The sequence below is a fragment of the Urocitellus parryii genome, chromosome 4 (genome assembly GCF_045843805.1).
Source record: "Urocitellus parryii isolate mUroPar1 chromosome 4, mUroPar1.hap1, whole genome shotgun sequence".
NCBI classification, from domain to species: domain Eukaryota; kingdom Metazoa; phylum Chordata; class Mammalia; order Rodentia; family Sciuridae; genus Urocitellus; species Urocitellus parryii.
This window is the reverse complement of record NC_135534.1, coordinates 117,392,692-117,416,742: the sequence shown is the minus strand read 5'-3', so window position 1 is coordinate 117,416,742 and position 24,051 is coordinate 117,392,692. Positions and strand designations below refer to the sequence as shown.

General features: G+C 36.3%; 1 protein-coding gene across 12 annotated transcripts in view; it reads left to right on the top strand.

Annotated features, from left to right (window-relative positions):
• Positions 1-5,513: 5,513 nt before the first annotated feature.
• Positions 5,514-24,051, top strand: part of Zbtb44 (zinc finger and BTB domain containing 44) — a 64,607-nt gene continuing 46,069 nt past the window's right edge. For 3 of the 12 annotated variants that reach the window (XM_026392435.2, XM_026392434.2, XM_026392425.2), the window contains exons 1-2: positions 5,514-6,042; positions 18,697-19,508. The gene's annotated coding sequence lies outside the window, so the exon portion shown is untranslated. The remainder of the gene's footprint in view (positions 6,043-18,696; positions 19,509-24,051) is intronic. The other 9 variants (XM_026392432.2, XM_026392430.2, XM_077796978.1 and 6 more) reach the window with 7 other exon arrangements.

Sequence of the window (24,051 nt, the reverse complement as noted above, 5' to 3'; positions counted from 1 at the left end):
CTCAAAAAAAGAAAAAAAAATGCATGTACTGTACAATTAAATTGTTAGTTCAATATGTGTTCCTTCTGGAAACTGACCTCAGCATCTTCATATCTGGCATGTAGACTGTATGTCCTTATCATACCTCACTGCCTTGATTTCTGTTGATTGTTTTAGAGATGAGCACCCATCCTGAGTTAACCAATAAGTCCCTTCCCTGGAATTTTTAAGTTTAGGACTCAATGTATACAGTTCCTCTCAACTGTATACATTTGCATAGTGTTTAATATCCTCCTCAAATTAACAAATATAAGGTTAATTGAGATTTTAAAAATCTGAACATGGGCCAGAAATACGATTCTTTGTAACTTACCAGATAATTTTCTAGTTCCCCCTTTTACTGAAGGGTAGCTCTACCAAAGTCCTGGCTTGATTTAGAGATCTCAGCTCTATTTTCCTCCCTTATTCTATCTTTTAAAAAAATTTTAGTTATAAATAACTAACTATCCATATGAATTTCAGTATGTTAGAATTTTGACCTGGTATTTGAAGTTCTAGAGATAAATTACTTAAATCCTGGTTTGGGGGGCTGGGGATATAGCTTAGTTGGTAGAGTGCTTGCCTTGCATGCACAAATCCCTGTGTTTAATCCCCAGCACCTCAAAAAACAAAGACTGGTTTTGACATTTACAATCTTGTGATTTGGGGGATGTCTTAACCCCTCTTCAGTTTTCATATCTGTCAAATAGATATAACTTTACTATTTCATATTAGAATATTAGAAAAACATAGAACAGTACATCATACTTCTTAAGTGTAGCTATTTTTACTATTTACAAATTGAAACAAAAGCATTTTATTTTTCACAAATCTAACTCCAATTCAATTTTATTCAATTCAACTCAACATTTCTTTTTGAATTGCTTACTATATTCCAAGTATCAAGTTAAGCTTAGGAGAAAAATGATGCCAAAACATGATCTTTGTCTTCATAGAATTTATAGTTTAGTTTAGTGAGAAGGCAATGAATAATCACACAAATAATTATAAATATGAACCACAAGACATGCTATGAATTACAAGTAGAGGGTGGCATGAGAGAATACCAATCTAGTCTTCCTTAAGAAAGCAATAATCGAAAGGTATGTATGAGTTTGGGGAAGTTGGAGAAAGATTTTTGGGCAGAGGGCTCAAGTGCAAAGACTCTGAAATGGGAAAGAACTTGGTGACTTAGGAAATTAAAATGGGCCAATATGGCTGAGTTACAGTGAGAGAGGAAGAAATGCAGTTCCCTGAAATGAGTCTGGAGAATTACACAGGGACCACATCATACAGGACCTTGCAAGATGAAAAGCATCTGAAGAATTAAGTTCTTGGAAGTCGGGTTGAGGACTTTAGATCAGGGTGGTAGTGTTGGAAAAGAAAGAAGTGAACAGAGTTAGAGATTTGGTAATAGGGAAAGAGTCAATCATTTAGCCTGCTTTTCTGTATTCATAGTACCACTAAGTAATCAAATAACTGAAAAAGAGAAAATTCCCATTGAAGAATCACTGTCGCTAATAAATGAAGAATGATAGAACTATATCACCATTTAAAAATTCCTAATGTATGGGCTAGGATTATTGCTCAGTGGTAGAGCGCTTGCCTCACACACATGAGGCACTGGGTTCACCACATAAAAATAAATAAAATAAAGATATTGTGTCCATCTTTAAAAAAAATCCTTTAAAAAATCTCCTAGTGTATGAATGGATCTAGGCATTACTCATGGGTGATTGCTAAAATTACAAAAAGAAAAAAAGAGAGACACATTTTATCTCTTCTAATGGAAAACTACTCTACCACCTATGAAGTAATCTTGCTAAGAATTAAAATCAAATCTGATAAAACATCTAGATCCCACTACCTATTTACAAAAATGCAAAGGATAAGAGAATATGTTAAATACACTGTAGGGATACAGCCAATAAAATCTAGATTGTGGCAAATATTACAGGACAAAAACCTGGTCCCTAAAAAGTGACTGGGGGAAAAAGAGAAGAAAAAACATATAGGTCTTAAAAGATATATCACCCAAGCCATAGTATAGCTCCCCAACAAACTAAAATAATAATATACAGTAAATATATACAGTAAAACTAAAATAATAATATACAGACAGAAAGCAAATAGGTTAGTGATTGCTTAAGGAGTTGGGGAAAAATAGGTAGTAACTGCTAATGGGTATGGTTGCTTTGAGGGGGATGAGAATGTTAAAAAATTGACTACAGTGATCATTTTACAACTCCCTATGAATATACGAATAATTGTGTATCTTAAGTGAGTGAATTTATTGTGTGTGAATTATATCTCAATAAAGCTGGCATATGTATATTGTGTATACATTATAAACTATGTAGATATGTGTACTATGCATAACATTTTACAGGTACTAATATATATTTTTTAAAAAGAAGATATCTGAGGAAAGAGGGGAAATTGGCCAAGGTATGGAGTATTTCTACACAGAGGGACCAATATATGCAATGCAAGAAAGAGCATGGCATTTTAGATGTGATAAAAGGAACTCTATGAAGGGCATGTTCCTTAAAGGAATATATCAAGAGATGAAGCTAAAGACCTAGGAAAAGCCCAGATTGTGGAATATTGCAAAACCCATGCTAAGGATTTGGGACTTTATTCAGAAAACAATAGGAAGCCATTGTTAGGTGAAATGATTTCTATGCAGTACAACTCCGATTACCATATACATAATGAGGATAAGAGGGAATTTATTTAGGAAACCAGATAAGTGTTATTATAATTCTATATGCACACACTCTTGTCATCTTATTTTAGAATGGTGACAATGAGAATGGGCAAATTCAACAGGATTTGTTTGCTGATGGCTTGGAATTGAGATGCAATAGAGTAGTAAAGTAGCAAAGCTGACTTACCTAACTGGGGGGATGGTGAAATGGTAACAAGGGGAAGAGATGCAAGTAAGGGAAGGAGATTAATTTTTGTACTTGAAAGTATATAATACTGAAGCAAGACTGACTTTTACAATAATGAGTTCTCCTCATTGAAATAATTCAAGGCAGACTAGTGATCTTCCTGTTGAGTAGAAAGCATTCTTGCTCTGAAATGTTTCGGACTATATAACTAATAATAACCATTCAGCAATAATGGTCTTACCAAAAGAAAGTGACATTTGTGCCAGAATCTGGTCCCTAAAACAGCTTGTGGCTGAAATGAAACCCCTGGAATTTCCCTGGAATTTGAATTCCTCAGAATCATCCACATCAGATTAATATTTAAAGGTTCCTCATACTATCTAGTGTGTTTCACCTGTGTACAGGCTTCTGATTTCACTAAATCTTCCCAGAGGTGTTATTTAACCTAGTGTCAAAGAAAGGTGTATGTATTCCAGCAACCCAAAGACAAGTCTCTTCTAGCTCAGGAAGAAAAAAAGTGGGAGGTTGCAGAAGCCACAGAAACTGACTCTGCCCAAAGTCAAAATAGAGAAGAGGACTCCTGCAATAGTTAATCTTCTTTGTGTTTTTTCTCGCACCCTCTCCAAGCATCTATCACTTTGCCCTTAAGGACCCAACAACCATTTGTTGGTTTAATAAGAGTCTTCAGATTTGGAGTTGGGTGTAGAATGGGAGAATGATAAAAATTTTATATGTAAAATGATAAATAGTAAAAGCACAAAAAGGATGGAAAGATAGAAGAGACAAGAGATTAAGAAAGCAATTTTTGTGTTAATGTTAGTACTGCAGTGAAAGGCAACTGCCACCTCAGTCCCTTGAGACACAATTAGTGAAGACTTGCCTAATGGTCTTTTATTGACTGTCCTATTAAATGCTCTAGGAGAGGCAGACTGGATTTATTTGACTACTTTATTCCCACCAGATTCTTCGCCAGTTGTTTACCTGGTACATCCATTTTCACCCGCACCCCATCAGGGCCTGGACCTCAGGCACCTTTCTGAACCTTGGTGGGTAAGCATTCTGCCTTCTTTCCCTTCCCCTTCTTCAAATCTCAGTGCAGAACTGAGCCTAATTTACATCTTTCTGATTTTGCCCATCTGTAAAATGGGAATAATAAAAATGATGGTGGGAATAATACTAAAAACCTCTAAGTTGGGTTGCAGCAAAAATTAGATAACATAAACTTGAATACTTGTTGGAAACTACAAACTATAAACAGATCTTGGTTTTATTGCATTTATTTCTAAAGCAGATTTCATTGGTTAAAATTAGGATGCTTGGGTGTTTGGCTGCTTGTCTCTCCGGAGAGGATTAATGTGAGTTGTTGCCATGTGTTTCAGAAGAAAAATCCACTCATTTCAGCGGACGTCAACCTACCTTACACAAAGTCTTTGGAAATAAGTCTTTCGGCTTAAAAGCTGGAGGTGTGAGAGAACCAAGTATGCAAATGCAGAACAGCTTGTCTCAAGAGCTCGGCTCCAGCCGGCACCCTGGCACCCAGCCTGCTTCCCAGCAAACGCGGCGGGCGCACTGCTACCTGCTGCCCAGCCCCCCCCCCCCCCAATCGCCGGGTTTGGGTCCACAGCACATACCTGTCAGGCTTAGGGAATCAACACTTAACACGATTGATTTTGCAGGTGACCAAGAACTCTGAACTCCCCCCCCCCCCCGTAGGCGATACCAATCAGTTCGAGGTGACCCACACATTTCCTCCCCAAAAGGCCAGAGAAGTAAGCGAAGCTGTAATAAAATGATAGATTCACGATTGTGGGAGGAATAAGCAATAGGTTGTGGGTTTTTGTTGATTTTCTTTTCCAGTCGCTCTAGGTGTCCCTGGAACAAGGACTTGGTAGACCATTTTCCTAGTCATTTCAAGACCACACTTCCTGCCGGGTCGATCAGGAAATTGCTAGAACACCCTTTGGGCGCTAGGAGGATGCTGAAGGAGCCCAGGCAGTTAGTGAATCGAAGATACCGTAAGGGGGTCGCCGTCCGCCGGGCAAGCGGGCACGGGAGGTTCACGGCTTCTCCGCGCCTCTCCCCTTGGCGCCGGGGTGCCTCTTGGCAGGCCTCAGTTTCCACTTGTGAAAAATGGCCACACTACCAGTTCACCAGTTTTTGGCCTCGCTACAGAAAACCACCAGAGAAAACTGGAGTTTCTTTCGTTCTTAGTTCAAAGATTAACAAAATAAAAAAGTAATGCTTTTCTCAATGTACGAGGGGAGCCGGATGAAAGGGCGGCTTTAAGAAAGGACAAACTGGTTGCGATTATGGCGCTTTTTTCATATAATTCTGCACGTTTACATATAGGCATAAGTGCACAGGCAGTGTCAAGATTGAAGGTATTTCTGTGTCAGGCTGACTCCACCGAGCGAGAAGAACCAATACCTCACAGTTCAAGTCCCGGGGACCTGGAGGTCCTTTTCTGCGCTTGCGCAATAACCGCGGGTTTCCCCCAACCTCACCGCCCCCCGGTCCCGCCCTGAGATCGTGCGGCCCCGCCCACTTCCCCAGCCCGGCCGTTCGCGCAGAGCATTGTGGGACACAAACAAAGTGCCCCCAAACAGGCTGGAGTGAGCCGAGCGGCAACGGCGGCGGCGCCGGCCCGCACGCGCGCGGCGGCGGCTCCCTCCCAACCTCCCCCTCCCCTTCCCTCACTCCCCTTCCCCTTCCCCACCCCGCCCCGCCGGGAAAACGCGAGCCGTCGCCGCGCTCCCCAAACCGCCTCCTGCCCTCGGCCAACCGCCCCAACGGCCGCCCGCGCGCGGCTACCCGCGCCCCCTCGCTCCTCCCCTTAGGCCCCTCCGGGAGCTGGAGGTGCTTTCCTGGTCTCCGCCTCGCGCTCTCCCACCTCGCAGGCACGCCGGTGGGCTCTGCCGCCATGCCCCAGCCACAGGCTGCTCACGGGCCTAGGCGCGGCTGCCCGAGATAGGGTGCCCTGAGCCTCCCGGGGGAGGAGAGGGAGCCAGCCGCGCGCTCCGCCCCCTCCCCCCGGGCTGTCGCCGCCACCGCCGCCGCCACCTCGCCGCCTCAGCCTGGCGGGGAGGAGCAGCAGCAGGCCTCCGGGCCCCGGCACCGCCGCCCGCAGGTAATGGGGAAGGGAAGGCTAAGTGGGGGATGACTAGCCACTGCGCGCCGCTGGTGCACTGGGGTGCTCCCGCCTGGGAAGTGCCACCACGCGTCGCCCACCTGGGCGCAAGAGGGAAAGGAAAACCTGGTCTCTGACCCGCATCCGCGCCGGGAGACACTCCTCAGGGTCCCCCCAGTGACATTTAATCCTTCAGGGAGAAGGCTGGCCTTGAGCCCCGCAGTCCAGGAGCAATTACCCCGATCTTTAAGGGGTACTCATTTGTAAGCTTATCTGCCCAATACCAAACCCAAAGCAGGCGGAGGTGTTGATCCCTCTCACCTCACCTGGTCGATCTGCAAGCCTAAGACCTGTTTGTTGGCTCCTCTCCCCTGCTGCTTTTTCTCTTAATAGTTGAAAGAAAAATATGGCACTTATTTAAAAAAGAAAAAAAAATGCAGACACCTCTTTTTCTTCCTTACCTGAGGATCACTCTACATCTGATCATTTTACTGCCAGTCTAACCAGAAAAAGGGATTACCTACAAGTGAAATGAGTTCGTTAAAATTGATGAAAAGCAATTTGAATGTTTGTAAATTGTATGAACCTTAACCAGAATTTAGTATAAAAGCCAATGACCGTGTACTTTTTTGGAACTTAGAGAAATGAAGAAAAAACTTATTTTCGATTTCAACATATAAGTAGATTATCCGTTGAGGTTAGGGAAAAAAACTCTCCTTAACTTCCACTTATTTTCTTAGTGTTTTGTTTGGAGATAGGCTAATACTAATACTAAAACCAAATCATACAGTACAACAGATACCAAAGAGTTTGGATTGGTAGGGACTTGACGATTTCCTTTTCCTAGGGTTTCAGTGGAATTATTAATTTAAAAAAAAAAAAAGAGTCTTCATTTTTTTCCTATTACTTTGACTTCGAGGGGATATTTAATTTTATCTAATGTAGTTTCCCCTTTTCATGAAATGTGAAAGTAATTAATCTTTTAAAGTAACCTTACATTTAAGGATGATTACATCCATTAATTATGAAAGTTGGATTTACTTATTTGTGCAACAGGGCTAGGTTTTACTTATGTAATCTTTAATTCTCAGAACGATCCAATGATGCAGATTTGTTACTTGAATTTTACAGATGTAAAAGAAACTTAGTAATGTTAAGTAATTTGCCTTAGGTCACACGAGTAGTAAGAGCTGAGATTTAAGCCCAGATATAATTCCAGTGTAGGTGTACTTTCCTCTGTACCTCTCAGTAGAGTTATAGTTTCTTTTAACTTTGTCATGAAATTTTTCGTTTTATAGAAGTGTGGGGGGGGGAATACATGAATACCCCAGAACCTAGATTCAGTGATAAACATTTTTATCAAGTTGTTACCCTCTCTTTCTTTCCCTGTTATGTGTTGTGTAACCATTCCAAAGTAAGTTGGACACGTCTCCACCTTTAAATATTTCAGCATTTTCTAAGAATATATTCATTTACTAACCCTGATCAGTAACAATACCTATCAAATAGCTTATTCAATTAATGTATTCACATTTCCTCAATTGTTCCAAAGTGTCTTTGAGCTCCCCCAACCCTTCAAGATTTTGTATTTGGTGATTAAGACTAATCCCTTCTGTAAAAAGTATAATACTTACTCTTTCATTTTCCTGACATCTACCTGACCAAACCAGATGTATAATACACCCACATTCTGGACTGCCTATGTCCCAGTGGTGTTATTTCATTTATTCCTCTTTCCCCTTGAAATTTCTGTTAACTGGAAGTTTGATCTTAAGAAAAGCTTGATTAGCTTAAAGTAAAACTTTCTTTGGCAAGAGTATTTAATAGGTAATGCTGTGTACCTCAGGTTGCATCATATAGGAAATATATAATGTCAGATTGCTACACTGTTAATGATGTTAAATGTGACCAGTTGATTGAAGTGGTGACTACCAAATCTGTTGTAAAGGTGTGTGGTTTGTCATTTTGTGGTTAGTATGTAACCGAAGGGTAATACTTTGACCCCAAGCAAATATCCTATTTCTAACTACATTTTGCTTAGTAATATTTAGCATTCATTAATTGCTTTTGCTTAAATCAGTTTATTGGTATTTCTCTGTAGGAAAGATTTACTCCATAAAGTGGGAATAAGCTAAATTTTCTTGTAAAAATGCATATTAAATGCTTGCTTTCATCACTTCAGTATTCAGAGTAAAGAGCTGAGAAAATAGTCGCCCCCATGGTGGCAAATAGATTTTCTTTAGTATTTTTGGAAAAGATACTACTATGGATTTGTGGGGGGGGTATTTTTTTTTCATTGTTTTAGAACCATTATGATCCTTTCTCTTTTGGGTGACCAAATTGTCCCAAATTTGATAGTAGAAACCCTTTCAAGCTGGCTGCTGGCACAAGATATCACATGCTTCTTTTGTACTTTGTTTGCTCCACATCTGGCAAGGGCTGTTTATTCAAGGTGTCTTGGGTCTTTTTAGTTAGAAATAGCACATAGAAACCAAGATCTGTGTATTTGGCATATAGATTGCTGCTAAGGTGTCATTTCTTCTAGGCCCTTTGAGAAGAAAGAATTAAGAAATGGTTTTCTGCTTGTTTGTTTAATCAGAATTTCATAATGATATATCCTATTGAAATTTAGCATAGCAGAATTTTTCTTCTTTGATTCTGTTTTTGTCTTTTTGTATAAAAATCTTGCTACCAAATTAAATTAATATACTTATTTGCTTTCTACTGTATACATAAAATCATTTTTAAATTACAATACCTATACTACTGCTTCTGAGTGAAGTTGGGGATTTTTTTTGCATTTCTTTTTGTCCCTGAAATATATTACACAAAAGATGTGTAATCAGTACTATTTCCAAAGTCACTTAAAATACTTTTCTCTGGTCATACTACCAACTTGATATGATTCATTGGTTTCATATTTTTTTGGGGGGGGGTTATTTTTGAATTTGTAAAATATATACACAGCTCAAAAATCAAAATAATGTTTCCAGTTATACTTTTTAAAAAATTTACTCAAATTAGGTGAGATTTTTTTCCTTCAGATTTTAATATGAAATTTATTTCTTGCATAGTCCATGAGCAAGTTAGATCAAAGAGCTGTCAGATTATTTTTTAGAGCATTAATTATATATAGTATTTTGATCATTTTGACAATAGTACATGCAAGAAATTTGATTTCAATCCCATTTCTCCCCCCTTTTCCTTTCCCTCCTCCCTCCCCCTCTTCTCTTCTGCTGACCTTCCTCTCACTCATTTACTTTTGATTGGTATTTTCTGCACATGTGTTTGTGCATGCGTGCGTGTGTGTGAATATATACAGGTAATTCATCTTGGTTCATTTATGTATGTATGTAACAAGCTATTATTTAATTTGTTCCATAGTTCTGCCCCTTTCCCTTCTTTCCTTCCTCCTCCTTGTTCTCCTTCAAATTAGTTTTTTAAGGTAAAATATTCTTTTCTTTTGCCATACTCCTTTTAATATCTACTTGCATATTTTAATTGTAGAAGGATGAGCCATAAACAAGGTATAAAACTTAAAGCCATATAGTAGTGCTTTTAAATTAGATTCTGATTCTTCTGGCAAAGAGAAAGCACAAAGACTAATCTTTAGAAGTTAGAGAAATAGATTTCATGCTTTTGCAGATGTCATGTTTTAAATAAAAATTCCATAAAAGTAGAACTGCAACTTTTACTTTGCAATCAGGTCTTTAAAGAGACATGTTAATTGGTAGAGGTTTTATGAATCCATATACTTTTATGCCACACAACAAAACTGGTACACATATGCTAGCTGCAAAAATAAAGGCATTTAGATGTGTGATCAGTGAAGATAACACATTTTGTTTGGAATGAACCAAATTTGATAGAAATCACAATTATATGGTCTCAGATACTATGTTCGGATGCTTTTAAGAGGGAGCACTGGTTGTCTGAAGCAGGCAGAACACAGATAGTTTATTGACCTCCTGTCAACCACCTGATGAAAAGCCCACAGTGTGAATGTATTCTGTGTTCATCATCACTGCTTTTAGTACCAGAATGAGCATCTGTTTCCTTCAGGGAGTAGAATGAGATGATGGAGAATACATGTGCTTTATACCTATTCACCCTCATTCTGTCTTTAATCTCAGTAATATAAATGCACCAAGATTGTTGGAATAAATAAGGTGATTTTAAAAATGGTACAAACATTTACAAGGGTGTGTAGCCATGCAGAAGCTAAAAAGCCTGTTGTAGTTGACTAAAATATGGTGATGATGATGATTATATTTGTTGTGCCTTTTCTATAAACCAGGTATGCTAAACATGTTATACATCATTTCAGTTAAATCTCACATTAACCCTTCCATATTGCTACTAGTATCTTATCATTCGAGAAGGGAAAGTGATACTTCGAGTAGATTAAATGACTTGCCCAGGGTATCTCATCTAATAAGTAACCAACCCATGTTTCAAACTCAAGTTAGCACTTGGCTGCTATCTACACCTCACACTAAATGTGACAAGTTGTAAAATTGAATATATTTCAATCACGATGAATAGGAACCACATAACTGATGTTTATTCTGTAGGAAAATTGAGATCAATCGTTTGTCGTGTCTATTACACATATTTATGTTTTCCTTTCTAAGATATATATGAGAGTTCCTGGTCCCCTGCTACAAGAACTGCATTTTAGATCACGTTTTAATAGATGTTTTTAAAGTATCAAAAAATAAAAAGTAAAGTAACAAAAATCAAGATGAATTGATGAAGGGGTAGATGAGTGATAAGACAAGTAGGGTATAATAGAATGTAAATAATAGCATATAGATATGGTTGTTTAGGCATAACAGTATTGACAGCTGTTTAAAACTCAGTAACAGTCAATGTGTCCTGTATTCTGTCAGCAATTATCCTCTGAAACTCCTAGTAAGTCTTCCTAGCCTTTTAAAGAATAAAACAACTTTGTCACTGAAAAGACTGTTGTAAAAGGGGTTCCCTCATTAACTTAGGAGACTCCTGATTAATTAGGCTCCTTCCAACGATAATTTTTTATTACCTCTATAAATATTACATGTATTGAAAATAATTTTCCCTTGTGGTTTCCTGACATTTTGACTGCTGTTAAATAGAGTGTACTCTAAGCTTTACGATGGGATATTTTTGCTTTAAATGCCACTGTATTTACTACAAAGCAGAGTTGTCACATCTAAGAACAGTTGCTTAAAATTTATCTCCTGTTAAGCTGAAAGTCACATTAGTTTTTCGTTATTCTTCACCCCATTTTAGGACATGAGCAGGAAATCTTGTGATTTCTACTCATATATTCTAAAAGAGCAATTGTATATGTGCTTTTAAAAATACAAAGCAACATTAGAGTTATATTGCACTCTTATTTCATGAAGTATTACATTAATTTCTTCACTAACACTATCATTAGTGCCTAGAATATTCTTGGCTAGCACATTTTTACTTTACTTATCCTGGAGTAAACTACTAACTTGTCGAGGTATCTCATATTGATAACTGTTTTGGGAGAGTAAAAATGGGTAGATAGAAGCTCATTCTTAGTTTCTCATTATTCTTAGAAAGTATCATTTCCCTTTTTCCCCCCCCACATTAAATATTCTTCCATTTTAAATTTTAAACTTCCATTGGCAGCTTACAAAAGTTTGATACCCAGCCTTTTTTGCAGTTTCAATATTCTGGTACTTAAATAAAATTTTTAAAATTCTGTTACTTTACAATATTGCTGTCTTGCTATATGTATTTTGATTATTTTAATAGCCAAAGGATATTGCTATTCTTTTTTTTTAAAACAATATCTTGATTTTATTTTTATGTGGTGCTGAGGATCGAACCCACTGCCTCGTGCATGGTAGGTGAGCACTCTACCTCTGAGCCACAACCCCAGCCCTGCTATTCTTTTACAGACATTAAATTGTATATATTTCTTTATGCTGAAGTGATTTGCTGTTGATTAGATAATGATAATTTATGGATGCGTTCATCACACATCTTGGGTAACATCTAGAGAAGACTGTGCATCTCTGGAATCAACTTTTTATGAAACTACTACCCTCTTATTTCTGAAAATAACTATATAATTTCTTTATTAAATTATTTCATCTTACTTAGATCTTAACCTAAGTATCTTGATCCTCACTTATTCTTGGCAAACAACCATACTTAAATACATAAAATATTTTGTGTTCTTTGATTAATAAAATTGAAATATCCTTTGGCCCAAAGAAAATAAGATCTGAGAGTTTCCAGGAACTTAGACATATTGCAATTGTTTTCTTTTTACTGGTGGTATTTATTGATTTATTGATGTGCATGTAAGCATTCTTCCACTTTTAATTTTTTCTCCTTTTTATATTTCAGCTACTTGGGTCCCCCCCCACCTTTGTTTTTCTTCCTTTCTACTTTGGATCCTCCCATTGCTCATTTCCCTTTTGTGACTTTCCATTAATGTATGAAGGCAGTTTCTCTTATCTTTGGTGCCTTTTACATTATGTGCAAACCATACTTCCATGAGAATTATTTTTATTTACAGTAACCATTGTCTCTTATCTTTTGCCCCACCTAGTGGTGTTTCTTCCTTAATTCTTTCTACTTTCCTTAATTAGGTTTACTTAGCTTTGTTTTGAGAAGTTATGTAGCATAGTGGTAATACAACAAACTGAGCAAACCTGGATTCAATACTGACTTAATCTGTTACTTACTAGTTGTCTGACCTCGAGCTCTTCCTTTTTGGGGGGGTAGGGTGGGTACCAGGGATTGAACTCAGAGGCATTTAACCTCTAAGCCACATCCCCAGTCCTTTTTTCTATTTTATTGAGAGACAAGTTCTCTCTTAGTTGCTTAGGGCCTTGCTAAGTTGCTGAAGCTGGCTTTGAACTCGAAATCCTCCTGTCTCAGCCTCCTGAGCCACTAGAATTACAGGCATGTGCCACCATGCCCAGCTTCAAGCTGTTTCTTCTCTTTTGTGGTTTATTTTTCTTACAAGTAAAATATCTCAAAATGGCATATATCTCTGAAAGGTTATTGGTGGGAGGGTGCGGGAAGGGCGGCCTGGGGTTGTGGCTCATCGGTAGAGCGCTTGCCTAATAAAAGTAAATAAACAAAATAAAGGTATTGTGTCCAACTACAACTAAAAAAAAGTTATGTGAGAGCTAAGGTGGTGGTAAACGCTTGCCTCACACAAGTGAAGCACTGAAGACAACTAAATATATATATATTTTAATTATGTGAAAAATTGTTTAATATGTAAAAAGTACTTAAAACAATGCCTGACACATTGAGTTCCATGTAAGTATTAGCCAGTAATATTATTATTGCTTTTAATAAAAAAATTCAAAGCCATTGATTCTTTTTCAACCATTTATTGAAATACAACTTAAAAGTTATAGATTATTGCCACTAAAAAATTTGGATTTCTAATTTCATTTGGGTCTTTAGTGCCTCCTAGCTATCCTTCTGTTTTTTTTTCCTCCACACATTATTTTTCAGATTTCATTTTCCTCAAAATTTAACTCTATCCTCCCTTCTCAACTATCCACTTCTACCTCTAACTTCAAAGAGAAACAATGCTATCAAATAAAAACTTCTGCTACTTCTCACTGTGGGAAGAAGTGTTTCATTGTTGCATTTTCCTTGCTGAAAAATGATACCAATCTCAAAATTTTATGTAAAAATTAAATTATTTAACATGTAAAAAAGTACTTAAAGTAATGCCTGCACACACATCTTTTTTTCTCTCCATCACTTAGGTATCCTCTTGTTTTGGGTTAATCATTTCATGTTCTGAATCCCATTTTCTTCTACCTATCGAGGGACCTTTTACCATGTAGTAACACATGTTCCCTGCATCTTTAATTTTTCCCTCTTTTCTGAGTCTATTCTAATAATAATCAAAAATATTCTCTGCATATTTACCACAATAATATGTATATATGTATTTTTTATTTGTTTGGGGGAATGAAAGATCATTTCTATTCAAATATCAGTATATTTTAAAATCCTACTAAGCTAAGCTCCCAGTTAACCCCGTTGCTCTGTCTTTAGAACCAGAGTACTTCAGATTGAATTATTCGGGCCCACAGTTTTTATTTCTGTGTATTCTTTGTCAGTTGAAATATTGCTTCTAACTCTACGTCTACTCCCTTGTGTGCTATTATAAGGTCATCAGTGACTCCTTTGTGGCTATATCAAATATCTTTATATCTTTATATGTTGATGGTTTATATCTTTGAACTATCAACATTTGACCCTGTCAATCACCCCTTGAAACATCTTACACCCTTAATTTCTGAAATGTCTTACTATCCTTGTTTATTCTGTATATCTTTTTCACTATTCTGTCCTCCTTTATTTTACCCCTTGATTTGTTTAGCGAAAGGTTTATCAGTTTTGCTTATTTTTTTCAGAGAACCAAGGTTTAGCTTTAATTTTTTTCTATTATTTTAGGTTCATTTTGTTCTTTTATTAACTTCTTAAGATAGAAGTCTGGACCACTGTTACCTTTTTTTTAATTGTGATGAAACATACACAAAATTTACCACCATAACAGCTTTTAAGGGTACAGTTCAGTAGCTTTAAGTACATTTATATTTCTGTACAACCATCATTACTACCCATCTCCAGAACTCTTTTCATCTTTCAAAACTATAATTCAAGCCTGGTGCAGTGATACAGGCTTGTAATCCCATCTTTGGGACACTGAGGCATGAGGATCCCAAATTCAAGGGCAGCCTGAGCAACTTAGCAAAACCCTGTCTCAGAAGTAAAAAGGGCTCCCAGCAGCCTGGCATGCCAAGGCAGGAGGATCACAAGTTCAAAGCCAGCCTCAGCAATTTAATGAAACCTTATCTCTAAATAAATTATAAAGGAGCTGGGGATGTGGCTCAGTAGTTAAGTGCCCCTAGGTTCAATACCTGATACCGAAAAAATAAATAAAAGGGGTTAGGGGATATAGCTCTATAATAGATCACTCCTGGGTTTAATCACTAAGTACCACAGGAGAAGAAGAAAAAACACTATGACCCCATTGAACAATAAGATTTTAGTGTCCTCTCTACATCCCCAAGTATCTACTACTCTCTTTATGAATTTACTTTAGGTGTATTATATAATTGGAATCATGTTAACATTTATCCTTTATAACTACCTTTTCACTTGGCATGATACCTTCAAGATTTATTCATTTTGTAGCATCAGAATTTTTCCCTTTTTAAGGCTGAGTAATAGTCCATTAGTATGTTCCATGTTTGTTTATCCATTGGATCTGTTCACAGACATTTGAGTTACTTTTGGCTATTGTGAATAATGCTGCCTTTATATAATTGTACAAAGATTTCATATTCCTGCTTTCAGTTCCTTGGAGCATATACTTAAGTGGAGTTGCCAGATCTTATAGTAATTCTATTTTTTTTTTAATTTTATTTTTGGTACTGGGGATTGAACCCTGCCTGGGTCACTTAACTATTGAGCTATATCCTGAGCAGTGTGTGTGTGTGTGTGTGTGTGTGTGTGTGTGTGTGTATTTTTTAAGACATGATTTTGCTAAGTCGTTAGGACCTCACTAAATTGCTGAGGTTAGTTTTGAACTTGTAATCCTCCTGCCTCAGCCTCCTGAGTTGCTGGGATTACAGGAATGTGCCACTGGACCCAGCTATTTTTTAAGAATGCAATAAAAGGAAATTCTGTTAGTCTAATGTTGATAATTTAATTTATTAACTCTAGTTAAGTCTTAATCTCTCTCAAAGCTCTGAACTTATTTAATTAGGGAAAAGATTAAAATATTTGATTGAAAACTGGCTAGTTACGGCTGGGAATATAGCTTAATGTTATAGTGTTTGCTTAGCATGCATGAGATTTGATCTCTAGCACTCAAAACAAGGAGTAAAAGTGGCTAAAGTGATACTTTAAAACTCTGGTAAAGTTTTCTACTTAATTCTCCCTGAAAACTTTAACACTTAAGAAAGACTGTTGGGATGTAAACCATCATCAAATAAAGATTGTATACACTTTTATTTATGTTTAGATAAAGAAAAGGCAGGTTCTCAAATATGAGTTCTCATGTGAATCCATTCTGAAAAGTGGTTCTTTCACAGAAAAAGAGCCGTTTGTTTGTTTGTTTGTTTGTTTTTTAACTTAGATTGAAAACAGGGTACATATTAGAACAAAACTTAAAATATAAAGTACAGCTATATTTGTAAAGAATAAAACTTGATTGTAAAGAAAAAAATAGAAACATCTTATTTTGATTTTCTGGAAAATTAAAGTATGATTGAGTTAACATTTGCTGGTTTCGATGCACTTACATATCTTCCCTGGATTTTAACATGAAGTTTTAACTTCAAGTTATTAATGTGATTAAACACGAAGTAATATGTGTTTATTTTGGAATATTTATATTCCAATAAATATAAGCTCCATTAAAAAAGTAAGCCCCATAAACCACAAACACTTTTTGAGCATTTTACAAATATCCACTCTGTTGTAGGAAGTTACAAAATACAGGCAGGACCCAGCCTCTCCCCTCAAGGTAAATGTGGGTTTTGAGGAGAGCAAGATCTGCAAACAAATCATTGATCACCTATTACACAGAAATATTGTACTGAGGATAGAGTAGTGATTATTTTTAGAATTACTGCACTGTAATAAGTAATGTTATTGGTAAGTATAACACATGTAAATGATGTAGAAACAAATGATTAAGAACCTCTGCTGGTTTGTCTTCACAAGGGCCTATACACAAATGTTCATAGCAGCTTTATTTGCAGTAGCCCAAACTGGAAACAACAGTCTGTCAACAGTTAAATGACAAACAGATTGTGATACATCCATTCAGTGACACAGTCCTCAGAAGTAGAAAGGAACAAAAAAATTCTTAAGCCCATGTTGTGGGAAATATGGATGAATCTCATAGTAATATCAAGTGAAAGAAGTATGAGTATTGCATGATTCCTGTATATAAAGTTCTAGACCAATGCAGTACTGTAATTTGCTACTTGGAAGTCTGAGGCAGGAGATTGGCAATTTAGCAAGACCCTGTCTTAAAATTAAGGGGAAAAAAAAAAAAACAGGAATGGCTTGGGATGTTAACTCAGTGGCAGAGTGCCTCCCCAGTACTGCCAAAGAAAGACATGGAGGGAGGGAATTCCAGCTAATCCAAAATGACAAGCAAATTGATGATTTCTGAGGAGTAGCAAAAAGGAGACATTGCAAAGAAGCACAAAGAAACTTATAGGGATCACAGAAATGTTCCCTATCTTGATTGTGGTGATGATATATATGTCCTGACCTTTTTAAAGAATATATGCTGGGAACCCAGGTATGGTTGATTTCATAAATATGTTGGAATTATCCTTGGAGAGACAGGGCAAGTACTCCAGTAAACTTAAATTGGTAGAATGTCAAATGATACTGACAGAACTACTACAGGAATTCCATGGAGGGAAAGGTAATGTGGTATAACAGTAATATTAAGACAGCGTTTAATTATAGAAGTCTGAGTTTGAGTACCTGTTAGGCCGCTTCTTTTCTCTGATCTTTAGTTTTTTTAATGTATTTCATAAGACTTTTAAAATCCAAAGAAAATACATTTGAAAATACATTTTAATCTGAAAGGAATATAATAAATGGAAAGCATTGGTGATATCTCATGTTGAAAAATAACAAAATAGAGTAGAATTTAACCTGTTGAGAGTAATAAGGAAAGAATTCCAGAGGTGAGGAAGTGGATAATAGTATATTGAGAGAATGATGAGTCAAAGCCAATTTAAAGCAAAGAGTTTATATTGGAGAATAAGGGAGGGAGGGAGAGCGAGCCTAAAGCATCTAAAAGTGTAATAGAGCAGGGAGAAGATAAAAAGTGAGAAAGCTTAGCCACAGATACATTGTTGTTAGGAGCCTTGTAACCTTTGACAAATCACTTATTCTCTGAGGCTTAATTTCCTCATTAGTATAGTAGGAGATAATAGGCTTTTCTTAAGGATTTTGTATGTTGAAATCAATATTAAATAACAGCATTATGGAATATTATGAAATATATGAAATGTGACATCATGAAAGTGCTGAAATGTAACAAAGTCTGCGTGGTAACCAGGACATAAACTAATAAAATATCTGGATTGAGATATTGCATTTTAGAGACTATCTAAATAATGTTGGAGGATTAATTCCCTCTGGTAAAACTAAAGGTATGCAGACCAATCAGGATGCTGTTTAAGTAGTCTAGCACAGGGGCAGTAGAGAAAGGAAGGGGAGGGTGGATTTGAGATAGGTTTTAGTGATTGGGCCCATATTGGGAACAAAAGAAAAAAGTTGTATTAGTTTCATGATTATCACAAACTGGATGACTTAAAGCAACAAATTTATTTTCTCGGACTTCTGGAAGCCAGAAATTCTAAATCAGTATCTCTGGGTTGAAATCACGATGTTGACAGGTATCCATTTCCTCCAAAGGCTCTAAGGGAGAAACCATTCCTACTTCTTCCAGCTACAGGCATTCATCTTATAACCATATCATTCATCACTCCAGTTTCTGCGCACTGCCATAACCCCCTCGACCTCTCCTTTTTTATATCATCTTCTCTGTTTCAACTATCCCTCTGCCGCCTCCTCTTAAGGATATTTGTGATTGTACCTTTTTCTTTTTAGAGTTGGTGCTGTCATTGACCAGAGAACTTCAAAAAGAAGAGTACATTTGTGAGACATGATGATGAATTCATTTGGACCTGTTGAAGTACCTATGGGATATCTGAATGAGGAGTGACATTTTATATATCAGAAAACCTTGAGTCAAGTGGCTTAAACATTAAAGACATTTATTATTTCATACACCTAACGAACTGCTAGGGTAGGGCAACTTCAGAGTTAATTTGGCACTTTAATGGCATCATCAAAGTCAATTCTCAACTTTTTCTTTGCCATCCTTAGATTATAGCCTTCCCATGGTTACAAGACGGTCCCCACAATTCTGAATTATAGCCTTAATTCCAGAGATGAAAACAACACGTAGCTAGCTTGTTTGTGGGCTGTTTTGGAAGGGTGGAGGAGTGGCAATAAGATCCCTAGCAGGTTATATTTTTCTTGGTCAAAAAAATTTTCTTGATCACTGTCTTTTATCTAAAGCAAATCTTTTATATCGACAATGAAAATCTGTTGAGGTATGTATCTTATCCCATACACAAATCCAACATCTATTTTTTATGACTATCTTAAGTGATAGATGACAGAACAGCCCTACTGAGTACTTTCACTATCACCACTATTTTGTGACCCTAAAGCAGTGGTTATTGTGGTCTGGTAACTCTCTTGGGGATCCCAGAACTTTTCAGAGGTCAAAACAATTTCATAACAATATTTTAAGATATTTGCTGTTTCTTTCAGATTCTCTGAGATATATATGATGAAGTTTTTCAGAGGCACTTGAAACATGCTATCACAACAGACTGAATGCAAATGCAGATGTGAGAATTTGCTAATTTCCAATAAACTAGAATTCCAAGAGATTTGCAATTTTTCTTGCTTTTTTAAAAATATTTTTTAGTTGTCAATGGATCTTTTATTTTTATTTACTTATTTATTTATACATGGTGCTGAGGATAGAACTTGGGGCCTCACACATACCAGGCAAGTGCTCTACCAATGAGCCACAACTCCAGCCCATTCTAGTCTTTTTGAGTCTGAAAAAATATAGGTTTTTGAAAAACTGTTGTATTAACAGATTTATTATTTTTCAATGAATCAATTTTTTTAATTTCTAATTTTAAACAGTAAATGTATATAGCACACATAAATAAGTTCTTTGGGATTCTCGATCCATTTTAACAGTGTAAAGGGGTTCTGAGACTAAAAGTGAAATCTGCTGTGCAGGATGGATACCATTCTAACCACATACTCCATAGTTTTTCCATTTCTTCAGTCTTTTTTTCCTTGTCTTTTGCAGATCATCATCAATTATTGTGTAGGTTTAGAATCTTCATATATTGCAAGATTAGTTGTGGGTACTTTGGTCATTTATACTGAGTATTTACCCCAATCACAGGGCAGCATGCTTTGTTTTCTCTGTATTAATGTTTGTCTTTACTAATGTGTTAATCTTTGCATTTTATTTTCACTATTATCACATATCTCTGTTCATTAGCACTTTCAGCATTCTTACTGTTTTTGTACTCACCTAACATGCTGCACTTAATAATATGCACCTCAAAACTTACCCATAGAGAGAACACACCAATCAAGACCAGAAAGCCAAGATTTACAATTATACAAGATTATATTATCTCTGGCTAGTGGGCTTTGAAAGATGACTTTGATTTATCAGTAAACATAATTTGGAGATGATCTATAGTTCTCCTGAATTTTTCTGTGAAGAGTACCTTTCAAGGTTTTGATGAAAGATAAAGCTGGTGAATAAAAAAATGAATACTAAACTTTATCATGTGTATGTTACATATAGGAAAAAACATAACATATATAAGGTTCAATACTACATCTGATTTCAGACAACCAAAGGGGGTCTTGGAGAAGGTATCCTCAGAGAAGAGGGGACTACTCTACTATATGAGATTTTAAGCAATGGGTGTGCCTGAGCAATTGAAGGTATAAATCATTAAAAAAATAAGAAATTTTGCAGTGGAATATTAGCTGAAGGAGAAAAAGCAAGTTCAGTTTCAGATGTCAAATTTGCAACATGGCATGCACAGTCAAAGGGAATCTAGCAAGATAGCTGGTCATTAGAAGCTCAGAACTGAAGTTCAGGAAGTTGGAGATTTGAGATTAATTCAGTCACTAATAGCTTTCTGTCCATGATGTTAACTCCTCTGTTTCTTGCTATCATATCTTGTGCATATATACTGTGTGCCAATCAGTGGACACTTTACATACACTTATTTAATTCCTAAAGCAAGCCTCAAAAAAGCTCATGAAACTTTTCTAAGGTCATCCAGCTACCTCAGTGACACAGCAGTGATTAAGATCTAGATCTGTCTGAATTACAAATCTATCACTCTTCCTGGTATACACTCTTGTCTTCAGGCAACATTAATACATTGATAATTGAATTAAATGTGAAATGTGACTATACATGAGGTGAAGGAATCTATTGCATTATGGAAAAAAACTAATTCTTCTAATTAATGCATAATGATTTATCAAGTCTCAGTGTTTTTATTCTTACAGCAATCTTATGTGTTTCAAAGGAACAGAGATACCAGGAATGTCTATGGCAGATCTAGGATTAGAAACCTTAATGGGAATTGAGTAGTAGTTATGATATAAGGTTTATATGGTTTATTGGGAAGATTTGGGGTAGTAAGTTTCTAAGAAAATTCAAATTAAACTGGGTAAGTAAGTTGGCATACTAGATACTTCAGAGGCTGAGGCAGGAGGATCCCTTGGAGCCCAGGAGACTTCATGGCTAGCCTGGGGAACATAGTAAGACTCCATTTAAAAGAAAAAAGAAAATTCTAATTAATAGATGTTTTCATAGGGCTGTATTTTAGGGTGTTTTTTTTTAAGTATATATTTACAGATGGAAGAGTAACCTTTAAGTATTTTTCTGAGACCATCAGATAATCAATGTGCTAATATCTGGCATTTTCAGTCACTTATTTCTTTTTAAGTTGTTGGGTAGCAAGTACTACATCTAAGACAGCTTTTAAGATTCTGGTCTAGCCGGGCACAGTGCCACATGCCTGTAACCCCAGCAAGGTATAAAAGCTACATATTCATATTGACTAAGCAAGAATGAAAAAGTTTGCAGTATATCACATACAGTGTGGTACTATAAATTCCTTGAATTTTTGAAAATTTTACCTACATATTTGCTTGCCTTTTTAATAATATCTGCAGAGTAGAGAACTAGAAAAAAATCGAGTCATTCTCGCTGTCAAATCTCATAATTTTAAAAATGAGATTGAATTATTTTCATTATATTAAAATAAAAAAGATTTATATAATTCTAGAACAGCTATGCCAGTGAAGTCTGTGATGTTATTTGCTTCCCTGATATTCTTTGGAGTTTTGATAAAGTCTGGCCTTGATGATGAGAAAGTTTTAGAAATAGGTACTGGTTGCACAACAGTGCAGATGTAGTTATTTCACTTAACTGTACCCTTAGAAATGATTAGAATGACAAGTTTTGTTATATATTTATATTTTATCATAGTATTTTAAAAATCTTTCCTTGCCTGTGGAGGTATATCACATACATGAATATATTGAAATTAATTAAAATACAAATGAGATTGGCAACTTGGAAAAGTTGCCAATGTTTTCTAAATAAAATACAATGTGAACAGTTAAAAGTAGTGAAGAGGGTTGGGGTTGTGGCTCAGTGGTAGAGTGCTTGCCTAGCATGTGTGAGGTACTGGGTTCAGTTTTCAGCACCACATATAAATAAATGTTTTTTTAAAATATTTTTTTAGTTGTTGATAGACCTATCAACAACTAAAAAAAATTTTTAAAAAACAGTGAAGATACAGTAAAATGCCAAAATTTTATGCAATCCAATCTGATAATTTAAGTATTAGAGAGCTGTGAGACTAGTGGCCTTTGCAAAATTCCTCTACCTAGAGATTCTTTGAATTTGTAAATAAACTTTATTTTTATTAAGTAAGGGATTTAAAATCTGTGGGAGAAACCCAGGTGTATATCAAGAGATGAGTGGATAAACAAAATGTGATATATACATGCATTGTAATGTTATTTAATTTTTTTCTTAGAATTTTTTCACAGTACCTTTATTCTATTTATTTATTTGTTTATTTATTTATTTTTGTGCTGAGTATCAGACCCAGGTCCTCACTTGCCTTATGCTAGGCAAGTGCTCTACCACTAAGCTACAGCACCAGCCCATTATTTAATTTTTAGAAAGAAAAGAAATTGACAGACACTACAATATAGAGCAATCTTAAGAACATGATGATAGCTGGGCATAGTGGCACCTACCTGTAATCCCAGCAGCTCAGGAAGCTTTTGCAGGAGGAAGGAGAGTTCAAAGCCACCCTCAGCAAAAGCAAGGTGCTAAGTAGCTCAGTGAACCCTGTCTCTAAATAAAATACAAAAAAGGACTGGGGATGTGGCTCAGTGGTTGAGTCCCTCTGAATTCATTCCCCATCCCCCTCCCCCAAATTATGCTAAGTAGAATATGCCAAACAAAAGGATCAATATTGCGGATTCCACTTAGGTAAGGTATCTAGTGTTGTAAAATTTATACAAAGAAGGACTGTAGTTACTAAACACTGGGGAGAGGGAGGAATGTTTCAAGAGTACTGAGTTTAAGTATGGAATGTTGAAAACCTTCTAGAGATAGATACTGATAATGGTTTCCTAACAGTGTGAATGTACTGAATGTTACTGAAGTGTAGACTTAAAATTTTTATGTGTATTTTGCCACAATAAAAACCTAAGTAACTGCTGTGTATTAAGTGATTTAGGTGATGTCAGCTTTTTGGTTTGTATAGTGTTTTTGAAGAACATTATTTTTAAAATCGTGATAATAAGGGCATATCATCAATACAATAAAAAGCCTTTTCCCCATCTTTGTGAAACTGGGGATCAAACCCAGGGCCTTATGCATGTTAGGCAAGAGTTGTACTACTGAGGTATTTCTTTAGCCCTTAAAATTGCATTTTAATATTCCACTGGAAATTTGGCAAGTACAACTGAAGAACTGAATTTTCAGTTTTATTTGATTTTTAACTAACCATGTATGGCTAGTAGCAACTACATTAAACAGCACAGTTCTATGTTTTCTTCATCCTTTTACTTATTTTTTCTTTAATTTTTTTTTTTTTTAGTTATAGTTGGACACAATACTTTCATATTATTTATTTATTTTTATGTGGTGCTGAGGATCAAACCCAGTGCCTCACAGGTGCTAGGTGAGCACTCTACTGCTGAGCGACAACCTCAGACCCCTTTTACTTTCAGTCTACCTCTATCATGTTTAAAGTAAGTTTTTTATGGATAGCATATCATTGATTTATGTTTACAAATAAACATAAA